Below are 23010 nucleotides of genomic sequence, written 5' to 3'. Positions count from 1 at the left end.
TTCGTGTCTTAGGACATCAATGTGTCGTCACGAGCCGCAGGGTTTCATTTGGATTTGTCTGTGCATGCTTTTTTTTCCTCTCAAAGATTCTGTGCCCATTGACTGGCATTATATGACTGACAGACTACAACGGTTTGAGTTAAAAATCTTTGTTTGTGTTCTACTGAAGAAACAAAGTCACCTACATCTTGGATGCCCCGGGGGTAAGCGGATAAACATCACATTTTCATTTTTGGGTGAACTTAAATTACTCCTAAAAGGTCATTCTTGAAGAAGTGTGTATTAGAACTCAGAATGCGGCTGGTAAGTCGACTCTATTCAAGTTTGGATGGAGAAATTTTGAAACTTGTGGCTGAAGTCAGAGAGGTTATGTGGGACGGTGTGGCCTGATATGAGGGGCCTGAATGAGGAACTGTGTAAAGTGAGGGGCCGGCAAAGGACTGATCTTCCCTATTTGAGAATCATGAAGTGGAATGAATTAAGACTGGATTTCACAGCCAAGGCACATTCATATTACTATAATTCATTAATATAAACGTAACCTTTTAGCATCACAAAAACTGTGCCTAGTCTACAAACACATATTGTATATAGAACATGTGTGGGTCACATTGCACTCCAAAATCTAAAGAAATTACATTTTACAAAGCACCTGTTTGGACTTTTAAATATGAACATAATTTGTCTGTTAATATGCTGAATGAGACATAACAGTAATATAGCCAAAACCACCGCATATAGTCGCTTTTTAGTGTAAGTTAGATGCATATTGATTTTATCAGACCATTTTGCTATTATAAATCAGGATTTAGATTCATGTAGTATTAATGGGTCGTGTTTACTATTTATACTTGTTTTATGTATGACAACAGAAAATATAATGTGAACAGCTTTATTGGGCATTCAGTTGTATTACAGTATTTGACAGTTCATAGAGTTGAAGAGATCTGAAGTGCCAAAACCCGTCTGAACGCAAACTTGACGCAATTACGTCATGAATATGCAAATTAATATGTGACGTCACCTCAAGTCTAACAAAATCCTGTGGGAAACACTGTATATACATATGTATGTATATATATATATATATATATATATATATATATATATATATATATATTTTATTTTTATTTTTTTTTTCATTTATTTATTTATAAATTGTAACACATTTATAGATAATAGAATTTGTTTGTACTAAATTAGTTAATTTATGCTGATTAAAAAAAAAAAAAACCTGTAAACAACAATTACATAAATGTGAATATAAAATAGTATTGATTGATTGATTGATTTTCATTATCAAGCAAAATGAGAGCTGGACTTTTGTGTGTGTGTGTGTGTGTGTGTGTGTGTGTGTGTCACCAAAAGGCCAACTTCGACCAGAAATTCATTTCTAGCCTGGTTTATGCTGCACACCAGTTAAACTGATCTACCAGAGCTGGTAAGCAAGTCTTGCTGCTTAAGCTACAGTAGTTCACACATGTGGTTCAGACAGCAGCACACCAGCATCCAAAACCCAACATGCGCTGGTTTGAGAAGGTGTATTATCATTACCAGAGGCTGTAAACGAGAGGACGCTCTGACAACGAGCCAACTCTCCACCAAATCACCCTCATTCCCTCTTAACGTCCTTGTCACCAGAGACAGTCCAGAGTGCCGTTACTCACAGACACTTGAGCGAGACGCCCCTGCTGGAGACCCTAATTAAAGCCAAACTCCTCAAAGAGATATGACTGGAAACCCAAGGCTGAAATATGTATCTGAAGCATATTTAATAAATTATGCATCCCTTATTTACTAATGGGCTATCGACTGCCAGGCCGCTGAGCCTGATAGGATGTCAGCGAGCCGAGAGAAGGATGAAGGGCTGGAAGACAGGAGGAAGAGAGAGACAGCACTTAAAAGGGTCTCACTTCTCCCCTGGGGACGAGCGAAGAGAGACATTGTTTCACTCCATCTCGCTCTCAGTTGATCTTTGGGTTTCAGCTTGTTTGAAATGGAAAATGAGATTTTGTTTAAAATCAGATCATTTTCATTCCACTCTAAACAACTTTTTAAACGTGACATCAGGTTTTTAAATTGTCAGGTTGTGTTTGGCCATCACGGCTGCAACATTTTGAACATCAAATATTATAAAACACTGCATGTTTACTCAAAGCTTTCAGTTATGTGCAAAAAAATACAGAAATAAAAACAGACATATGTTGATACTAGCTCAGAATTAGCTCAGGATCTCAGACTTTTGATTGCATGCTGTGTTCTTGCTATATCTGAACACAGTTTGAGAAATGTGATTTTAAGAGAAACATCTGAGATGCATTTAATGCCACTGCTCTCTAGGAGAGAAATGAGATAAAGAAGGCATCTGATTTGTGGTTTTCTTTCTTTTTGTTTGCCACAAATGAGATGCAATTACTGAAATTGATTATTTACAGAAAACTAATGCAAGGCAAGCAAACCATCTGCTGTTCTGCATTAAACTTTCATACTTATAAACATTTTATACACATTTTATAAACATCACTTTTTAAATGTTTTTAAGACTCTTTTCTTTAATCAAAAATACAGCAAAATTGTGAAATATTATTTCAATTGTTTTTCTATGTGAATATACAGTATGTTAAAATGTAATTTAATACTCCAGTCTTCAGTGTTACATGATCCTTCAGAAATCATTCTAATATGCTGATATTTGCAGCTCAAGAAATATTTCTGATTATTATCAGTGCTGAAAACTGTTGTGCTGCCCAATATTTTTGTGATATATTTAATTTTTTCGGATGCTTTAATGAAAAGAACAGCATTTATTTGACATAAAAATCTTTCGTAACATCATAAATGCCTTTACTGTCACTTTTGTTCAATTTAATCCATCCTCACTGAATAAAAGTTTCAAAAAAAAATAAAAAATAATCATACAGACCCCGAACTCATACATATATTTGAGTAAAAATCATTCAAATGAATTGTACTGGGAGTTGAAGTATCTGATGGTTTGAGGTCATCTCTAATGCTAAAACAATGATGATTCCCATCTGGGATTGCTGTTTAGCTGATCCCGGAACAGTGGATAATAAGAAACTGATGCCAGTGTGTCAGAGCAGTGTATCATGTGACACTGCAACACCCTCTGCAGGTGCTTATGTGTAACTTCATACGGCTGAAAATACACTGACAGATAAACCTGCTTGTGTTTCCAAAAGATCACGCTATATCATATTATCACGGATATGAGGACTAAAACTCTGAAATGACATCTTTACAGTAGATGCAAATAAAGAAATAAATAGCTTCACATGTAATCATTCGGACTGAGATACAGCGGCTGTCATGGCGGGACGGACTAGGGGCCGACAGAGAGACGGCGTTTCCATCCGCTTTCTTCTTATCTGGCGTGGGCCGTCCAGCCTGTGCTGGGAAATCAATGGTACCCTGAGCCGGAGCCTGGACCGGATCGGCACCAAGGGCCTGCAGGAACAGGGTAGCATTACACCCATGAACTGAATGGACTCCAGCAACGGGACAGTGGCTCTGTGAGGCCATTCATATGCATGAAAGAAAAATTAGCACTTTGACGTAGCGTGTATATACAGTGTATACACATCTTAAACAATTACACAGACTGGAACATACAACATCAACAAAACTAACAAGAACATCCTGTTTGAAAAGATTGCAAAATCTTGATGGCATCAATAAAAATTATACACTCATTTGTATATTCATGATGCCAACGTCAAGAGGCTGAAATCATAAGACAAAGACTTTTTTGGCGCTCATTGAACGCAAAATACTCTATCGACAAATAACTAAACATGAATAAAATGTAAAGCCAACTACATTTTTAATAAACTCTCCACCATAACACCTGACTGCTCAGACGTTGCTCTGAAAAGTTTTTAGCTATGTGGTTGCTAATTGGTCCAAGTCAAAACAGTCCACACTTAAAGGGACAGTTCACCCATTTTTCCATCACTTACTCACCTTCATGTCATTCTAAAATTTGACTTTCTTTTTTTCTATGGAACATGGTCAAATATATTTTGAAGAAAGACAAAATTTGACCTCAATGACTTTCATTATGCAAAATATCTTGGAAATGATGACAATGCTTATTTTTTGGGGTGAACTATGCCTCTAGGGGTGGACTCTTTTGACTTGGGCCAGTAAGCAACCACTTGGCGTGCCACAGCAATGTAAATGCTCACTGAATTTTCATTTTTGGGTAAACTATCCCATACATGCCATCTCTGTGATCTTCTGGTCAAGTCAAGTCACATTTATTTATACACAGAATTTTATACAAAAAAAAAAAAAGTAGCAACGTCACAATAATAAACAGGAAAATAGTGTTGATTAAACTAATTAAATTTCAGCTGTAAATTTACTTTAATGTAGGCTAGTATCAATTATTTTCAATAACTGTCAATGTTCATCAATTCAGATGTAAGACAATAATCTCATTATTTTGGTCTCAACTCAAGATAGGGCTGTAAATCTATGGGATTTTACAGTCCATTACATGAAAATATGAACTCCAGTCACTTAATCTAACTGTGTAGTTCCAGTAACAGCATAAATCTCATTACTATCCACTAATTACAGTTTGTCTCTTTCACTAAGTTTCTATCAGTAATGCATATCATGACAAAGAGTTAGCATTGAAAAGGTGAAGTACAATTCTAGAAGATGCCTTGTAGAAGGAGACTAAATGTACCATCTGATGTCTGCAAGATGCCGCAATCTAATCCAGTGTCTTCAACAACGTTCTCTTCACTCGGTGCGTGAGATTTTAATAATATGTAATGACACCCTAGGAAAATCAATCTGCAATCTGCCATTGGCGCGGGAACGCTTGCATATTCACTTCAGCTGACATCATTAAAAAGCCATCCATCCACATCAGATGCACCGACTTTGTTTAATTAGTTTCTACAAAGATATCGAGCAAACCTCTGACCAGAATAATGCTGATTCTGTGCGATTATTGTAAAAAAAAAAAACTGTGAACTATGTAGAAAAGTTTTTCCATGCATAGGCTGGAGCCTCCTGGGAAAGAGGAAAGGTTATTGAGAGAGAACGTGTGCGCTATAATGGTTCTTTTGGAAAAATGGCACAAAAACGTTACGCTAATGGAAGAATCGGTTCCATCACCTGCGATTCCAACTTCCTAATGCTGTTAGCGTCTAATGCACAAATCGGAAAGGTGTTTACTGATGTGTACATTCCCTGCAATGGCTGAGGATATGAATTGTGGAAGATGTCAATGATGGCCATATCCTTCGCTGGGCTGCATCTCATGTGTCTCATTGAGCTCCCCCCGCCACAGCCACAATGCATCCTGGGAACCATTAGGGAAACCCGAGAACACCGCAAGCACACAAGAAACACACAAACACAATCAAGAGGAGAGCATGGCTGACCAACACCCACGGGCGAAGCTCTGAAGAGGCGATGGTGCAGATTTATCGACCACTCAAATTTCAGACAAAAAGCATCACTTTCGGGCCATAAAGTTGTCAAGAGCTGGGAAACTTTCCAGTATAAATTCAATTCAAGTATAAACAGAGGACTAAGAGTATTAAATTTAAGGTTAACCAATGACACATCATTATTAGAACCCGTTGAGCTACAGGAACATGTCCAACCTTTAATAAAGTGGACCGAATTAGTGTTCAAATCATGCAATAATTAAAGTAAATTTAAGAAAAAGCTCACGTAAATTGAGTGTTTTTCGATATATTGCCGTATGACAGTAATTTGTTTTGTAGTAGATGCTTTTATTTAAACTTACAATACAACAATACAAACTCCAAAGTGGCAATGGGGCAGAATTATCAATTTCAGTCTATAAAGCTGACAAGAGTTAAAGGTGGGGTAAGTGATTTCTGGTAGCCAATGTTGACATTTGAAGTCACCAAAACAAACACACCCCTACCCCAAAAGGGTCTCGCCCCTATTTTGATAGCTCCGACCCACACATACGCACGGCAACGATTAGTTCTGTGAAACAAAGCAAAACCAATGTTACTCACCTATCGAGAAGAAACAAAGCAACCTCGGCATCCAATCGCAGGCCTTCCCCGCTCCTTGAGTTCTCTCCAGCGCTGGAAAGCTGATCCGATATTTACACGGGTCCTTCTTCTTGCCTTATCGTAATACCGTGTCTACAACGGACGCAAGCAGAGCGGCGCGACAAAACACTATAGTAATAATAATAATAATGCAGAAAATAATGAAAAAATGCATACCCCACCTTTAACAAACTTTCAAATATAAATTCTGCCATCAATTCAAGTAGAAACAGAGAACCAAGAGCAATCATTTTAAAGTCAACCAATGACCTTGTCATTACTAGCATCAGCGGACCTACAGGAACAGATCTAAGCTTTAACATAGCAGACCATAGCATCACTTTTTGTCCTAAAAGCTGTCAATAGTTGGGAAACTTTCAAGTACACATTTTGGCATCAATTCAAGCATAAAGAGGATATCAAGAGCATTAATTTAAAGGTAAATCAAGGACCTTGTCGTTACTGGAACCAGACGAGCTACAGGAACGTGTCCAAATTTAATAAAGCAGACCAAATTAGTGGTCAGGCCATGCAATACATACAACTAATTCAAGAAAAGCTTCCACAAACTCTGAAGAGGCGATGATGCAGATTTATCGTCCACTCAAATTTCAGACAAAAAGCATCACTTTCTGTCCAAAAAGTTGTCAATAGTTGGGAACTTTCACGAGTGAATTCAGGCATCATTTCAAGTTTAAATTGGACCAATTGCATTAATTTCAAGGAAAACTCAAGGTCTTGCTGTTACTAGAACCATTTGAGCTACAGAGACCTGTCCAACCTTTAACATTTGGAGTCATAATTGCAGTATATTTTAGGCCTTTCACATGCCAGTTTAACTTGCCCACCTTGGCCAGGCGCCTTGGCATAGCGGACCAAATTAGTGGTCAGGCCATGCCGGTTAGGCGGTCAGCGGTTTGGGGATCCTGTGGTCAGCGTGCAATGGGAGCCGGAGCGACTACAGATCGCTGACCACAGCTTGTCATTGATCCCACACTCAATCAGATTATTGCGGGCCCGAAACAGCCGCGCCTGCAGAATCCGCCAGGCCTGCCAGAGAAAGGAGGGGTGGTGTCAGTCTCCGACGGACGGAGGGAGAGGGGTGGAGATGGATGTGAAAACGAGCGAGCGGAGTGACAGCCCAGGGACCGATTGATCTTCTCATCATTTCCCATCCCTCTCTCCTCCTCTCCAGTCTTCTGTCGCTCCCTCTACCCAACCTCGCCCGTAGACTCGTAGAAGATAAATTCTGTTGAGCTCCACTGTATTGGATTTATGAGTTAATGGAGATGTCAAGACATAACAGATTGGGAAATAAGGAAGAGAACAGGAGGTGGCGGAGACTTCTGTTTGCACTCCCTCTTTCTTTAATGTGACGGGCGTTTGGAAGAAGTCGGTCTAAGTTACACAGAATTTCAGAAGCAATGCTCAGCGTATTCAGTGTCAATGCCCTTTTACAAAGGCTTCTACAGCTTTGAAGCTTCAACAGGGTGTAGAGATTTGAAATAACAGTCAACAGTCCCATCAAAGAATCTTGGGTACTTTAGTTTCACCTTTCCATGCTATCGTTACACAATAACATGGTGCTCAAAGGCTCTCACACAATGCGAAGGATCTTGGAAGTAGTGTTTACAGGCTGGATTCCACAAAATGTGTCTGTAGACTTTCTTGTGTCCAATCCATGGATATTTTTCCACACTTTAAATTGTGATGCACTGAATTTTTGCAATATTCAGCTGATAGCATTAGTTTATTCTAAGATGAAGTATTTTCATGGATATGTTATAAGTAAACTCATTTCATCATGAGCAAAAAAAGATGCTAGATTAGCTACAAATCAATAAGGCAGCTCGCTGCCAAAGTACTTTAGTGAGCTCAGTTATACAAAACTGAATTACAGAAACTATTTCAGAATAAATAAAAACTTTTTTCTGTAAAAAAATTATTTTGGTACATCGCTACCTTTATGCAATATTTGTGAGCACATCCATTTAGATTAACACTACTACAGTACATGCCCGTCGAGATTGTTCTCCCTGCAAAGTCACACATTTGTGATATTTGGTCTGAGCTGATTCTCTTGTCATCAACAACTTCAATGAGCAATAAATTGAGGGACTGAACCAACAATCTTAACCCACTTAATTAAATTTTACATTTGAATTTGTAACTTTTTTTTACTTTCTTGGAACGGTACAAAAAGTCACTTTTGTGGCACTTGCTAAATTATCAAAATAAAAACAGTGAACATGATTAGGCCAAATGGTCTTAAAAAATGATCAAACCTGTGATGTCAAAATTGACCACCATAGGAAATAAATGGGAAATATGAAAATACAGAGCAATTTCTGGGGGTAAAATAAATAAATCTCTAAAAAGGTCTTTTAAAAAGTCCAAATATATAATTTTCCTCTTTCTATTTCAGTCTGTTTTGACCACTGAGGATCCCTAAGTGAGGGATACCACAACTTTAACCACCAAATCCCAGTTCGTATCTCTTTAGAGGCCAAGCGTTCTCTGGACAAGACCTCTCAAGTCCACATAAATGTGACTTTTGGGTCTGTTTGGGTTAGTTTGGGTTTGGGTCTCAAACAAAGTCTTGGTCTGATACAGGATCTCTATTATGGTCTCAGACAAGACTGCAGTCTATTTAACTTCAGCATTTTCTCTGTTTCAGCCTAGTTCTTTGTCTTAGGACGTCTAATCTTGACTTTGACATCTAGAAAGCACCAGACCTTTCTGGGCAAAAGAACGTTAGTAAAATAGTATATATAACCTATCAGTGGTCCATGGTGAGCTAGAACGGACATTGTGTAATGCAGAAAGCTGAGCTACGATAAAACTTACTGACCTCCAGTAAGACCATTAAGAGAACGATGGAGTGTCTGTTCATCTCTGACCCCATCTGATCATCTTGCAGGTTCTCTGGGATTGATGTCAGGTTTTGCGTTGCATTGATTCCCTATCAGCTTGGCACTGGCCGCTGCCGCCCAAATTGTCATTGGGCAAAAGGCGGGGACTCTGCTTTCTTCTCCACATTGATTGGCTCGCAGAGAGGGCTTGTGGTTGTGGTCGAGCTGCCCACAGTACCACACATTTGATCCATTCCTTAGACAATAACAGCAATAAAACTGTTGTAGCTTGTAGTAGTAATATGGTTAAAAAAGGACAGGTCAAATGCATCAAAGAGATGTACACTAATACACAACAAACCTGATGAAGTTGGTGCTGTGGGTCGTAAAAATGATCTTGGGAACATGAGTTCAAATCTGGCTTGCATGATCTTCTCTTTCCACCACTTTCCAGCGTTTTACCAATCTACTGTGAAATTAAAGGCAAAAAGGCCATAAATATCAAGCAGTTAGCCTCTATCAATAAACGACACACATTAAAATTGATCAAGACTAAGGCAGAATTCAGGATAGGCAGAATCAGGTTTTATGTTTTCAAACAAAGGGTTAAAACATTCCCCACTATAGCCAGTTTAATGTCATTTAGTGTTATTAATTATTAGGGGTCGCAAGGTTACTTTCAGAGTGCAACAGTACTCACCATCATGCAGCTCCAAACCGGTATGCATTTCTTCTGTGGAATACAAAATAAAATATAAGGAGGAGTAAATCATAACTATCCCTCTAAAGGTGATGCATGTAATTTTAAGCAGCACTAAACATAATTTTAAAAAAATGTTTAACTCAAACTACCTTTCAAAAGTCTGGTGTCAATTCGGGGTTTTTTTATACTATCAAAATAAAACACTTTTATTCACCAAGGATGCATCAAATAGATCAAAAGTGACAGTAAAGACAATTATAATGTTACTAAAGATTTCTGTTTAAAATAAATGCTGATCTTTTGAACTATTTATTCATCATAAAATGCATCAGTTTGCACAAAAATATTGTTTTCAACATTGATAATAATCAGAAATGTTTCTTGATCTGCAAATAAGCATATTAGAATGATTTCTGAAGGATCTTGTGCCTCATGAATTGTAAATATTTGTCTAATTTTCAACAACCCGAACAATTTATCACTGCAGTCCATTAGCTCAGGTAAAGGTGATTCACTGATATGGTTTGTATTATTAGGAGGAGAGTTTGTTTAGAAACACATGCAATACGTCAAATGTGACTTGCAAAAAATTAAAATAAATACATTTAAGGGATTGTGTTCTGTTTAATCCATAACGGTTCCTTTATGATTAGTATAAGTGCTGTCTTGAGGATTTTATGGCTGTGTAAACACGATCATGATCTTGAGCACCAGTCTCACTTTGAAACTGTACTTGAGTTTTACGCTATCTTAATGCACGTCACTTAAATCCACCATTGACCTCTACGGCCTCTGTCCAACATTTATACGTCTCAAAAATTCCCCTCTCATCTCCCGGTCAATGGCGTTTTTTTGGAAGGAAAATTAAAAATGCAAATCTAATCTGGCCGGCTTGTAATGTGATCAGTATGACGGCCGATCAATGCGTACCGTCATGCAAACGGGAGGCAGTGATGTATGTGAGAGAGGAGGGGTGAGGGGGGCTGACCGCTCTCGCTTTATCACTACACTCTGTGTGTGTGTGTTTTCACAGGGCCTTCCACCAGAGATAATATCCTCCATGTCTTCTTATCTACCGCCCTAAAATGTATTTTTCACCTTGAGGAGTGATCTGTGGTTACTGGTGGGCCAAGACAGCAAACCAGAGATTTTCTTGTTAATTTGATGACTTCATTAATTACTTTTAAAAGAGGTTAAAGACAATATTTTGTTCAAAAGTTTCTGGTCAGTAAGAATTTTTAAAAATGGTTTTGAAGTCTCTTCTACTCATCAAGGATGCAATTATTAATTGAAAAATGCAGTAAAATCAGTAATATTTTGAAATATTATTACAACCTAAAAGAACAGATTACAATGTGAATATCTGTTAAAATGTAATTTATTTCTGTGATCAAATCTGAATTTTCAGCATCATTACTCCAGTCTTCAGTGTCACATGATCCTTCAGAAATCATTCTAATATGCTGATTTGCTGCTAAAGAAGCATTTCCGATTATTATAAGTTTTTTTTTTTCCTTTTTATTTTTTCTTTATTTGTAAACAAGTCAGAATGAAAGCAACATCTCAATTCAACATCATCCAGCCCACCCACCTTAACCCTGTGGTCTCTTTACAATGGGGAGCACACTGAATACATAATGGAGTTAACAGAAAATGTCACAGGATCATGAAACATGAATTTCAGTGAAATAAAAATAAATAAATAAATAAAAACACCCACATCATTCTAAGTCCAAGTCATTGTTCTGTGCAATATATTTGGATATCTTCTCAGCAGCTATAGTCCAGGTCTGTAATGTAGAAAGCTGTGCCATATTCACCCGAGCCATGGATATTTCTAACATAACAATGTCTTGAAGTTGCATCAGCCACTTGTACAAATCCAAGGTATGTGGAGGGAGCCAGTGTTGTGCTAACAATTTCTTTGCAGATGTCAAGCCGGCAAGCCAAACCATTTCTTGCAACTTAGAAAAACTCAACGCAGAATTGTCATTCAATAGTAATACAGCGGGGTTCACCGGCATAGGGTACTCAATTATTTTTGATAAGGCAGAACCTACTGCATTCCAAAATTTTGGAAATGTGGAAAAAGGTTCCAAGTTGTTGATCAGAAAAGTTATTGCATAAGGGGCTGAATGAAGAGTCAATACAATGTCTTATCAGTGGGGTCCAATAAGTTCTGTGAAAAAAGTTCAAACGAGTCAGTTGATTTGGATTGATTTGGATTCCTTGATGAAGTGAGAATGTTCTGCCATGTTCTACCCCAGTCCATGATATCCTCATCAAGTTCACAATCTCTTTCCCATACACGCTGTATAGCTAAGCCCTTTGATTTAGCCTCCAAAACCTTCCCGTACATCCATGAGGTAAAGTGCCTAGATGATTATTATCAATGTTGAAAACAGTTGTGCTGCTGAATATTTTTGTGGAAACCGTGACATTTTATTTTTCAGGATTCACAGATGAATAGAAAGTTCAAAATGACAGCATTTATTTGAAATAGAATCTTTTGTAACATTATAAATGTCTTTACTCTCAATTTGTATCAATTTAACGCGCCCTTCCTGAATAAAAGTATTAATTTCTTTAAAAAAAAATCTTACTGTCTCCAAACTTGGAAATGGAAAGGGATAAGTTTATATCACTAGGTATTTCTCTTATATAACCTGAAAGCTTAAAAGTGATTTTACCAAACACAACATCTTTTAAACCTGTCACTGTAAAGCAAAGCAAAAACAGATATATGATTTTAAAAAATAATGAATTATCAAGTGGTGATAATAAAGATAAAGTATGGCATTTGGCACATTAACACAAAATTAACAGGTGTGTGTGTATATCCTATTTTGCACAACAGCTTATCCAATTCAATCTGACTTAGAAATAAAATGTAACTTTCATATTTCATAGAAAATTTCACAGAAAACTTAGCAATTAACACTGCAATCATGTACATTTCACATAACTCCAGTTCTGCCACTAAACTCGTAATCAAGCTTAAAGTAATCCGGTTTCACATTAGACCATCAGCAGTTTTCGCCGTCGTCGGCATCTGCTAAAGATCACAAATGTGATTTAGTACTAGTTTAACAGTCTGGATTCGTGAACTCACACACACTGCTGCACATACATTTACACACAAACCAAAACCTAAAGAGGGGAGGTTACAGGGGTCTGTGTTGACCGCCCGGCTGACCGCAGTGGTGGGTGGGAGATTTATTTAAGATCAAACAGCCAGCTCTGAAAGCCACACAGGCCACAAAAACGGCAGCCCGGTACATCTTCATTAACAAGAAACATTTCTATTGATTTCATTTTTCCAGCGTTTCAAGTTACACATAAGAAATATGTATGGTGGGGTTAAATGAGTTATCCTGACCCGATTTGTATCGAGCACACTCTTTATGATATTATCTATGGGATCGGTTAGTCAGTGGGTGTCAAAACTATTTGGCTGTAATGGGATAATGCACAGCTGCAGTCCTGATGGGCCGCAGGAGCAGGAGAGACGGCAATTCAATTGTATCCTGCGAGACAATGGGCCAACTGAAAGGAGGTGTAGGAATAAAAGCAGACCATCTGATAAAACGCAGTGGGAAAACAAGTAAAATTTCTATATTTGTATATATAAATATATATATATATATTTTTTTTTAAAGATTTTTTTCATGACATTCTCATTACATTCTGATGTTTTACATTTGAGGGTTTTATTTACACTGAACACATCTGAACTAACACTTTAGTGCCATTCTTACAATTCTCACTGGTGATTTTTATTTTAATGGGGGGGATTTTAGGGGAAAATATGCTTAAATTTCTTGTAAAAAAATCTAAAGTTTCTTCTGCTCACGAAGGCTACATATTGATCAAAAAATGCCATAAAATCAGCAAACATTTGAAATATTATTACAATTTAAAACAACTGTTTTCTATGTGCAGTAATATATTTTTAAATGTTTTTAAAAGAAGTCTTTATTGCTCATCAAGGCTGTATTTATTTGATAAAAAAAAAAAACAGTACAATTGTGAAATATTTTGGATTTTCAGCATCATTACTCCAGTCTTCAGTGTCACATGATCCTTTAGAAATCATTCTAATATGCTGATTTGCTGCTCAAGAAATATTTCTGATTATTATCAATGTTGAAAACAGTTGAGCTGCTCAATGTTTTTGTGGAAACTGTGATACGTTTAATTTTTTCAGGATTTACTGATGAATAGAAAATTCAAAAGAACAGCATTTATTTGAAATAGAAATATTTAGTGACATTATAAATGTCTTTACTGTAACTTTGGATCAATTTAATGCATCCTTGCTGAATAAAAGTATGAGTTTTTTTTTTTTTCAAAAATATAGAAAAGGTGACACAAATCTCAAATGTTTTTGTCTAAAGAAACTGCAATGAAATGAATCAAATTAATTTTAAAGAACACCAAATCCTTTAATGGCAGTGCATCAAAACCTGAATGGTCCTAAATGTTTTATAATCAAAGTATTTTCTTTTTCTTTTTTTAATTTTAGAGTGCAATATAGCAGAAATATAGTGTCACCCCTGAATCATAACCTAATCTGTCCAATTACCTATAAATTAAAGACAAAAAGCCCAAAACATATCTACAGCTAGCTAACAGTAAAGTTAATTTATGTACAAATGGATCAAATAAATATGGTATGGCACTGAAAAGACAAGCACAAAACACACGTTGTGTCCAGCTGTGCTAAACAATCCATCAAATTAGGGTCATTAGCATGTCAGCAACGACACTGAGCCATTGCACTAGATAATGACATGGTTTTAACTAACCAAGCAATCAGAATTAAACTCTTCTAAGAATAGGTAGTCTTTTAGCAGATGTTTTTGTTTATCTGAAGTGACTTACAGTACACTAATTACAGGGACAATGCTCCTGGAGCCATGTGGTGTTTGGTGCTCAAGGGCGTAATGCTGATTGTTCACGGCTCATTCCTTGAAAGATTCGAACCAACAACCTTCCGCTTAGTGACCGTGAGCTTTAGCCAAAATGCCACAGCAGCCTTCAGATGTTGTAATGTAAATAAAACACAAAACAATCCAATCCTTACCTTGCCAGTTCACTCGATTCAGGTTTCTTCCTCGCTCGTCCTTCTGCAGGCCTTCAGAGGGCATATTGATCAGTCTTTATATCCAATAGCTACTCTGCGATTACCGCAGTAAGAGTGTGCTGTAATTCATGTCATTATTTCTAGAGTGCCGCTGCTTTTCATTTATCAGCGGAATGTTTTTGGGAAGATGTTGCCATCTTTCAGAGGTCCACAAATGGAAAATTAATCTCGCTCTTGTAATTTAAACGACAGGGACAGACGCTGAAGGTCTCTTTGCATTACCATAGCTCTTCTTCTCCGTCGTTCTCCTCATCTAGGTCATGCTACACCACCTGAAATGGAAAAACAACACGAGACTCTTTTACCAGACCAGGTCTGTCGCCAAACATGACATTAATTTTTACAAAGTTTTGGAGAAAGATACTCTAAAACCTCTGCAAAAGCTTGGAGCCATTTGTTGTTTTCCTCAAGCAAATTAGTCCTACTAAGATTTATGTTTTTTTATATAATGCATGCCGTATGAATGATTATAAATAGTCACTAAAATATACACTACTTTTTCAGCTTCAAAGTAAGATTTTTTAATGTTTATCAAAGTTCTTCTCACCAAGGCTGCGTTTATCTTACCAAAAATACAGTAAAACAGTAAAAACAACAAAAAAAAAAAGTTAAATATTATTACAATTTAAAATTACTTTTCTATTTGAAAATATAATTTATTTCTGTGATCAAAGCAGAAATTTTAGCATCATTACTCCAGTCTTCAGTGTCACATGATCTTCAGAAATCATTCTAATATGCTGATTTGCTGCTCAAGAAACATTTCTGATTATTATCAATGCTGAAAACAGCCCAATATTTTTGTTGAAACTGATACATTTTTTTTTTTTCGGGATTCTTTAATTAATAGGAAGTTCAAAAGAGCAGCATTTATTTGAAATAGAAATCTTTTCTAATATTATAAAAGTCTTTACTGTCACTTTTGTTTAATTTAATGCATTCAAGCTGAATAAAAGTATTGATTTCTTACAATAAAAAAGACTAAAATATACACTTTTACATTTACTTACAAATTTACTCTTTCAACTACATTATTTAGCCAGATGTACATGGAATACTTTTTTATTCTCTGTCCTTTATGATTGTTGCTTATCAGACTGTTTGATACGAGTCTGGTGCAATCTTGCATAAAACCTAAGGGAGATTGTGCAACATCATCAGTTTTTTTTATGTCAGATTGCATGATATATTTATTAGCTAAGACTTTGGTCAGGATTGACAGCATTGTAAGGCCATTTTACGTTAATTGTGACACCCTCTTTGACACAAAATTGAAGCACAGAACCCTACGCAAGTCCTGGCGCTGACGTTGGAAATGCTAGAAACAAGATATTTATGTTGCATATATAGACCAGTGTTAATTTACTATGATTAATATACTATACAGGTTTGTGTTTTATATACACACACACACACACACACACACAGACACACACACATATGTTATATTATATTATATATATATATATATATATATATATATATATATATGTCTACATATGTATTGTGTTTTTACATGTGTTTTGTCATTTTTATTAGTTATTGTAGTACATTAAGCTAAAATAAATGAAAATGAGAAATGTTGCCCTGGATTTTAGTACTTCAACTAATTTATTTCAATTAGTTGCCAAGGCAACTAATTTCTAATTTACATTGTTTTGTTAGTTTTATATTTTCCATTTTCATTTAATTTTTTTTACTAGTAATTAGTCATTTTGTTGTGGGTTTTTTGTAATTTATAACAGTTTTAGTATTTATGTTCTTTGGTCATTTTTATTATTATTATTTTTTTAATATATTTCTTTTTAGCTGTTATGGCTAAAAGTAATTTTTTTTAGTACTTCAGCTTAAACTTAGTTTTAGTTTTTTTTAACAGTTTGTTAATTTTATTTCAGTACATCAAGTTGAACTAAATGAAAATGAGAAATGTTGCATTGGCAACTAGCTGAAATAAAAAAAAAATTTTTTTTATTTTATTTCAATGAATGCTTTGTTAATCTCAATTAACAAAAAAACGTTTTTCCGGTTTTAGTTGACTGTAAAAACCCTGTAACACTGTTATTTTAAATACGTCCATATAGTTATAGTTTACATTTTAGTTTAATTTACTTTCAAAATGAGACATGGTGCCTTAAAAAAAAACTTAAAATAAAATAAGTTTACGTTATTTTATTTTATTTCCAGTAATGAAAATGTTTTTTATGCTTTATATTTATTTTTATTTAATGATAAAAACCCTGGTAGAGTATAGACAAGCTCATATCACATAACAATAAATGAACGTTTCTCAATCTCTCTCACACATAAATCTAAAAAACTGTCCTTCTATTGGCTGTTCATTATACAAACATCGCAGTCACATTCACAAGCTTTTAACTGGGTGTCGATGAGCACGTTTGCTAAAATTTGTCTCCAAAACTAGAATGCCACCAAGCTTCAAACAATCAAAGCCTGCTTTACAAATGCTGAGATATGTGAAAAACTCCAAGGCACAAGACTTCACAAACGAGCGCAGACCCCAAAAGCAGCGGATGATGTTGTACGCCACTCCTGTGAAAGATGAGATGACGGATTCTAACTCTGATGGATGGATACAGCAGTCATTGTACGCATCCATCTCTTCTGGCAGCGTGTCAAAGCCCACACACCGCTCTCGGTCCGTCCGAAACAATAAACCTTCACATCCAGCTTCATTGGGTCTGAGCTAAAATCAAAGCGGCCCTGACATGTCTTCTAAATCCAATCATAGGTCAATAGCTGGAATGATTGATTGGCTTCAAATCCAATTGCATCTTCCTGGGCCTGTGCTTTGGGCCCTATTAGAGATTGGCATTGGCAGGGCCCGTCTTGGGAGTCCAGGCATCGTGGGAAGTGTCTGTCTGCCAGCTCTCTTTAATTGCCTTATTATAGCAGCCAAGAGGTTCTGGATTGGCCGTTGCTTATTAGCCTGATTGAGGTTGGGAACGGAGTGAGATCGAGCTCAGCTTATGCTGCTTTGCAATATAAAGTACAGCAGAAACATAAAGAGAAACTAAATTCTATTAGAATAAATGGCACAGTCTTTGTTTAATTGTGAGGTTTTAAATGAGCTTGTTTGTTGAGTCACTTTGCTGAGGACAGCTTGTTCTGCTCCATTTTTTATCTTTACAAATATAACTGATTATCAAACGGACTTTTGAACTTTTCGCAGATTACAGAGAAAACCGAGGCAGAGGTTGTGCGCGAACGTTTGGTTTAATGACATCATGCCTTTGAATCTGATGAACACGTTTGCTAATAATTGCCTATGCTTGTTGGATGTTGTAAAGGTTTGGCATGCAAATTGATAAGAACTAAATATCACATCATAAACTTGTAGAATTGCCTTTCTATGTAGGCTATGTTGTTTTTAAAGTCACTAAGACTTTTGATGCATAGCGAAATGTGAAACTGCTGCTTTGTTTACATTGCAGGGAAATATGAATGGCATCATTTCATTTTGTTCGTAACAATGTGTGCCAAATAAGACATGATAAATGCATTGTGGTGTAAAACACTACATTAGGAACTCACCAGGATGAAAAAGGGTGCAAGTTGGGGTGTTAATGGTTAACACGGGCTGGTCCCATCACTGGGTTCCTCAGCCAGTATTAGCGGCTGTAAAGATAAGCGGCGTTCAGAGTTTGGAGTCCAGAGGCTGTGGCTGCCATTGAAGACGAGGATGATACCAGCAGGTTCTCAGTTACTTTGGTCGGAGCCCTAAAGAAGAGCAGAAGCTAAGAAAGGTCTCTGCTGTACATCCGAGGGTAAGAAAGGCCTCTAATGGGGCTTTAATATGGGTAATTCATAAGGGAGTCTAAGAAAATAGCCTTTTATACGAAATTATTTAAGCTATAATATATGCATTTATAATATATTGAGTCACAATCAGTAAATCCTCTGCCATTAGGTTAACTGAAGTTTTTTTTAGAAAAAAATACAGACGTGCAAGAGTTTAACATTTTAAAACTTACAATTTAACAGTGTAGCAGGGTTTTTACAGTTAACTATACTAAACTAAAAGCAAAAAAATAAAACAATTTCGTACTTAAAGAACTGAAAATTACCTGAAAGAAAATTAAAACATTTTTTTTTCTTTCAGTTAGTTGCGAAGGCAACATTTCACATTTTTATTTAGTTCAACTTGATGTACTAAAATAATTAAATTAACTATTAAAAAATTAAATATAATCAATTAAATAAAAGGAAAAAAAAAACTTTAGAAACTTTAGAAAATATAAAAATAAAAAAGTAAAATATATATTTAAAAAATTATTAGATTAAAAAATTGAAAATTAGAAATTCAAGTAATCTTAGTTGAAGTATTAAATAATTGATTTTCTTTTTTTCTTTTTTTTACATTAATAAACTATATAGAAATTTTAAAAATTAGATAAACTATAAAACTATTAAAATATTTCAAAAAAACTATAGTGGTACTCAATGATAACAAAATAAACACTGCTGTGCTTTGGGTGTAATCTTAGCACATGACTATGTCAGAAAATACTGTGAATCTGTTGATTTCAATGGAATGTGTTTAGCACAGACGTCGAAGAAAACACAATCTGTTACCGTCAACACTTTGAGCATACGTGACATCAGATCAGATCAGCTCGTCTGGGTGCTGCAGACGCAACAGTTGTCCAGACAGGCAAGTGCATCACGACAGAGGAAGTGCATGTGGAACGGCTGACAGCACATTAGAGCAGCTCTCAGAGCGTTAGATGGGCACATGAGCCAAATCCAATAGAGTCTGAGCTCCAGCAGACAGCCTAAAAGGTTTGTAGCAGTGCTGTGAAATGAACAGATCAACAGAAGCACTGTAATTACCGAGCAATTAACGAGCCAGATCTCAGCAACATGATACAGACGCTCTGAGTACACAAACAGTGAGAGAGGGATCAGAGTAGATAAAGGTGTAAAGACAGAATTACAGACAAGACGACAAGAACCGAGAAACAGTGTGTGTCAAGTTAGACCAGAGACCAGAAGAAGACGAGCAGAAAATGTAAAGGAGAAAGTCTTTGAAAACCCAGACAATTATACATGAGACCTCAATAGTTTATTTTATACAGCAATGAGATTAAATTGAGAGCAAATCGAGACTATGAAAAAATTATAAAATGAATGTGGATATTATAGATCATTTGCTCTCAGAAGGAGTTGATGAGAAAAGATGGAGTTCATTTTGAGATCTGAGTATTACAAAGTTGAGTTTTCTTCTGAAAAGCTACAGAAAACAAGATTTTAGGAAAAAGATGAGATGCACTTTAGCAGTCTCCATTTAATTGCATTGCTGTTTAGGATCAGTATTGTTATTGTTAATTAATAATTATTAAAAATAATTCTTAGTAATTGAAATAAAGCTGAAATAAAGCAAAATATTAAAAACTTTAGATGAAAAACTTAAAAAACAAATGAAAATTGGAAATGTTTCCTTGGCAACTAACTAAAATAAAATACATTTAAGCTGAAGAACTAAAACTTAAAAGCTAAATAGAAATATATATTTTTTAAAAATTATGAAATGACAAAATAACATCAAAAACTAAAACTGAAACTTAAAACTAAAATTAAAATCAAATGAAAATAAAACTCAAAAAATATCATTTAAAAAGGAAGACAACATTTTAGACAAAAGTCCAAAAAAGCATTTAATCTCATTGCTTTAATAGTTGAAATAATGCTTAAAATAAAGTAAAATAAAAAAAAAAAAGACAAACTTAAAAAAAAGAAAAATTTACAAATTTAGAAATGCTGTCTTGGCAACTACTTGAAATAAAATAAGTTTAAGCTGAAGTACTAAAATTAATTACTTAAACCTAAACAAAAAATAACTTTTGGCCATAAAAGCTAAAAAAAAAAAAAGTATAAAAAATAAATAAATAAAAAAATAACCAAAAGAACATAAAAACTAAAACTTGTACTAAAATTAAAATAATAACTGAAATTATAAAAATAAAAATTAATTCAAAATATAATAGTATATAAATAATAATACAACAACACTAAAAACACAATTGAGATAATTAAAACGATTTCATTTGTGAATTTTCTTTCCCATGGGCAAAAAAAACAAACACCTAAAACAGAAAGAATTATCTAACTAAAAGGTGAAAGTGCCAACAAAAGTAAGTCATGGGCTTTTTTTCTCGGTTCTAGAGGTGCTATCTCAGTCTCAAGCGGGAGCAATAAACACATTAATAATTAATCTCAGGGAGTAGTTAATTATTTATGTTAATTGCTGATTTAAGTTTCCTTCCCCAAACACAAAAACACAGGGGGATGGGAGAACAACAGGAGTTAAGGTCAAACAATCAGACACTTCACTCAATCTGTTTAACCCTGCTTTGTTAGCTGCCATCGACTGTGTCACAAGAGACGCTGCAGAACCGCCACATACCGACACAGACGCTTTAATGATGCACCTTTATCCTGTTTATACTTAGAGTATTTACCAATGGAATGAGTCAAATCTGTATTTCTTGTGTTGTTTTCAGAACGGCAGTGAACGCTAGTCTTCAGAGGTCCAGGAGAAAATCTGACCTCTTACTCTCAGTAACAAGGATTCATCCTGTTGTGGAACACAAATCCAACAGGGAATCTCTGTTACTGGGGTCAAGGTTCAGCATTTCACTTCTTGGAGGTCAGAGGACGCCGAAGACACCTTGAAATTAAGGCTAATGACATGAAAAATGCTAAATAAACAGTGTTAACATGCATTGATTTTCTATGAGAGTCCAATGAGAGTCCAAAGCTCAAATTGGCTTTTGCATTAAATTATCAGCACATTCGTTTTTGAGAGAATAAGAGAATGTACAAAGCTTTTGTCTATATTAAATGCTTGACAGTTGGTCTTGAATTAAGAAAATAAGCCGCAAGTTATGTGATATCTTGATAAACTTTCTATCTTCTGTTAACACACACTATATGCTTTATTACGTAATATATATATATATAAAATATTTAATCGCATGACTGTCATGAGTTAACTCGTTATTAATCGCAACTTAATCACACATTTTTATTTGTTCTAAATGTACCTTAAATTAATACTTTTCAAGTTTTTAATACTCCAATCAACATGGGCATGGACAAATATGGATGCTTTATAAAAATGTATGTTTATTATTATTGAAACCATAGTCAACAGAGCATGAAGAGTAGACATGTTTCAAAGGTCATAGATGTTTTTCAAAGAACTTGTTCATGTCTATTAGACACGTGAAAAAAGAAATACCAGATTCCCATTACTTCTCTTTCTTTGCACGGAGCAATTTACTGACACAAACCTGTTTACGTTTTTGCAGGACAGGGCAGCTCACTTCTTCTGAACATGCAAAATGTACATTTATTATTTATTATTAGATTTGTTTGCCTCTCTGTTCCCACATACTGTATTTTGATGCAGCTAAATTCTCAATAAAACTGTTTTCATTGATATGTTTTACTGTTTCCATTGTCAGACAATGGAATGAATATGAAATAGTGACTGAAACGCGACCAAGACTACATAACCAGCTCTCCCTTCCATGTTAATCTGCACAAAAATCCTGATAATCGAGCCATTGTCTGATGAAATCAAATGCACATAAGATAATGACAATAGCTATGCTGTGATTTCGGCTATACTTGCATGTAAAATTAGAGAAGCAACATAATATCTGTGTTTAAATGAAAGCGCTGCTCCTCTCCACCGCTCGCTGAACAGAGCAGATGCACAAAGAGAAAGGTGTGTGCGTGCGCTGGGAAAGAGAGACCTCGCACTCACGCGGCAGTACCGGCGAGTCTCAGAAACTAAATAAGGTTTGGGCAAACCCTAAAGATTTGTCGCTAGGCGTGTTTTTTGAAGAGGGGGGAAAAAAGACTGTGCATCTCCATTTCTCCAACTGCTGGCTAGGCCACGGGTCAAACAGAAAATGCGTGCTGCGTTAATCGCGCATTAATAAAATTAGTGCCGTTAAAATGAATTTGCGTTTACATGTTATTAACTTTAACAGACCTAATAAATATATATATATATATATATATATATATATATATATATATATATATATATTTAAATATTGGACACGTGTGGTACTATTACTATTTTATATACATATATTTATATATATTAAATGTACAGTATCTCACAGAAGTGAGTACACCCCTCACATTTTTGTAAATATTTTATTATATCTTTTCATGTGACAACACTGAAGAAATGACACT

At 35.5% G+C, this 23010-nt stretch overlaps 1 protein-coding gene across 6 annotated transcripts in view; it reads right to left on the bottom strand.

Annotated features, from left to right (window-relative positions):
- The window catches only part of runx1 (RUNX family transcription factor 1), a 121655-nt gene that overhangs the window by 91098 nt on the left and 7547 nt on the right, over positions 1-23010 (bottom strand). For 5 of the 6 annotated variants that reach the window (XM_058761080.1, XM_058761153.1, XM_058761351.1 and 2 more), the window contains exons 5-10: positions 19369-19588; positions 18328-18513; positions 14716-15047; positions 9627-9659; positions 9288-9395; positions 8926-9182 (exon numbers count right to left, since the gene is read on the bottom strand). The gene's annotated coding sequence lies outside the window, so the exon portion shown is untranslated. The remainder of the gene's footprint in view (positions 1-8925; positions 9183-9287; positions 9396-9626; positions 9660-14715; positions 15048-18327; positions 18514-19368; positions 19589-23010) is intronic. The other variant, XM_058761425.1, reaches the window with a different exon arrangement.

The sequence above is a fragment of the Onychostoma macrolepis genome, chromosome 01 (genome assembly GCF_012432095.1).
Source record: "Onychostoma macrolepis isolate SWU-2019 chromosome 01, ASM1243209v1, whole genome shotgun sequence".
NCBI lineage: Eukaryota > Metazoa > Chordata > Actinopteri > Cypriniformes > Cyprinidae > Onychostoma > Onychostoma macrolepis.
The sequence above is the reverse complement of the archived record's forward strand: the minus strand, read 5'-3'. Positions and strand labels throughout refer to the sequence as shown.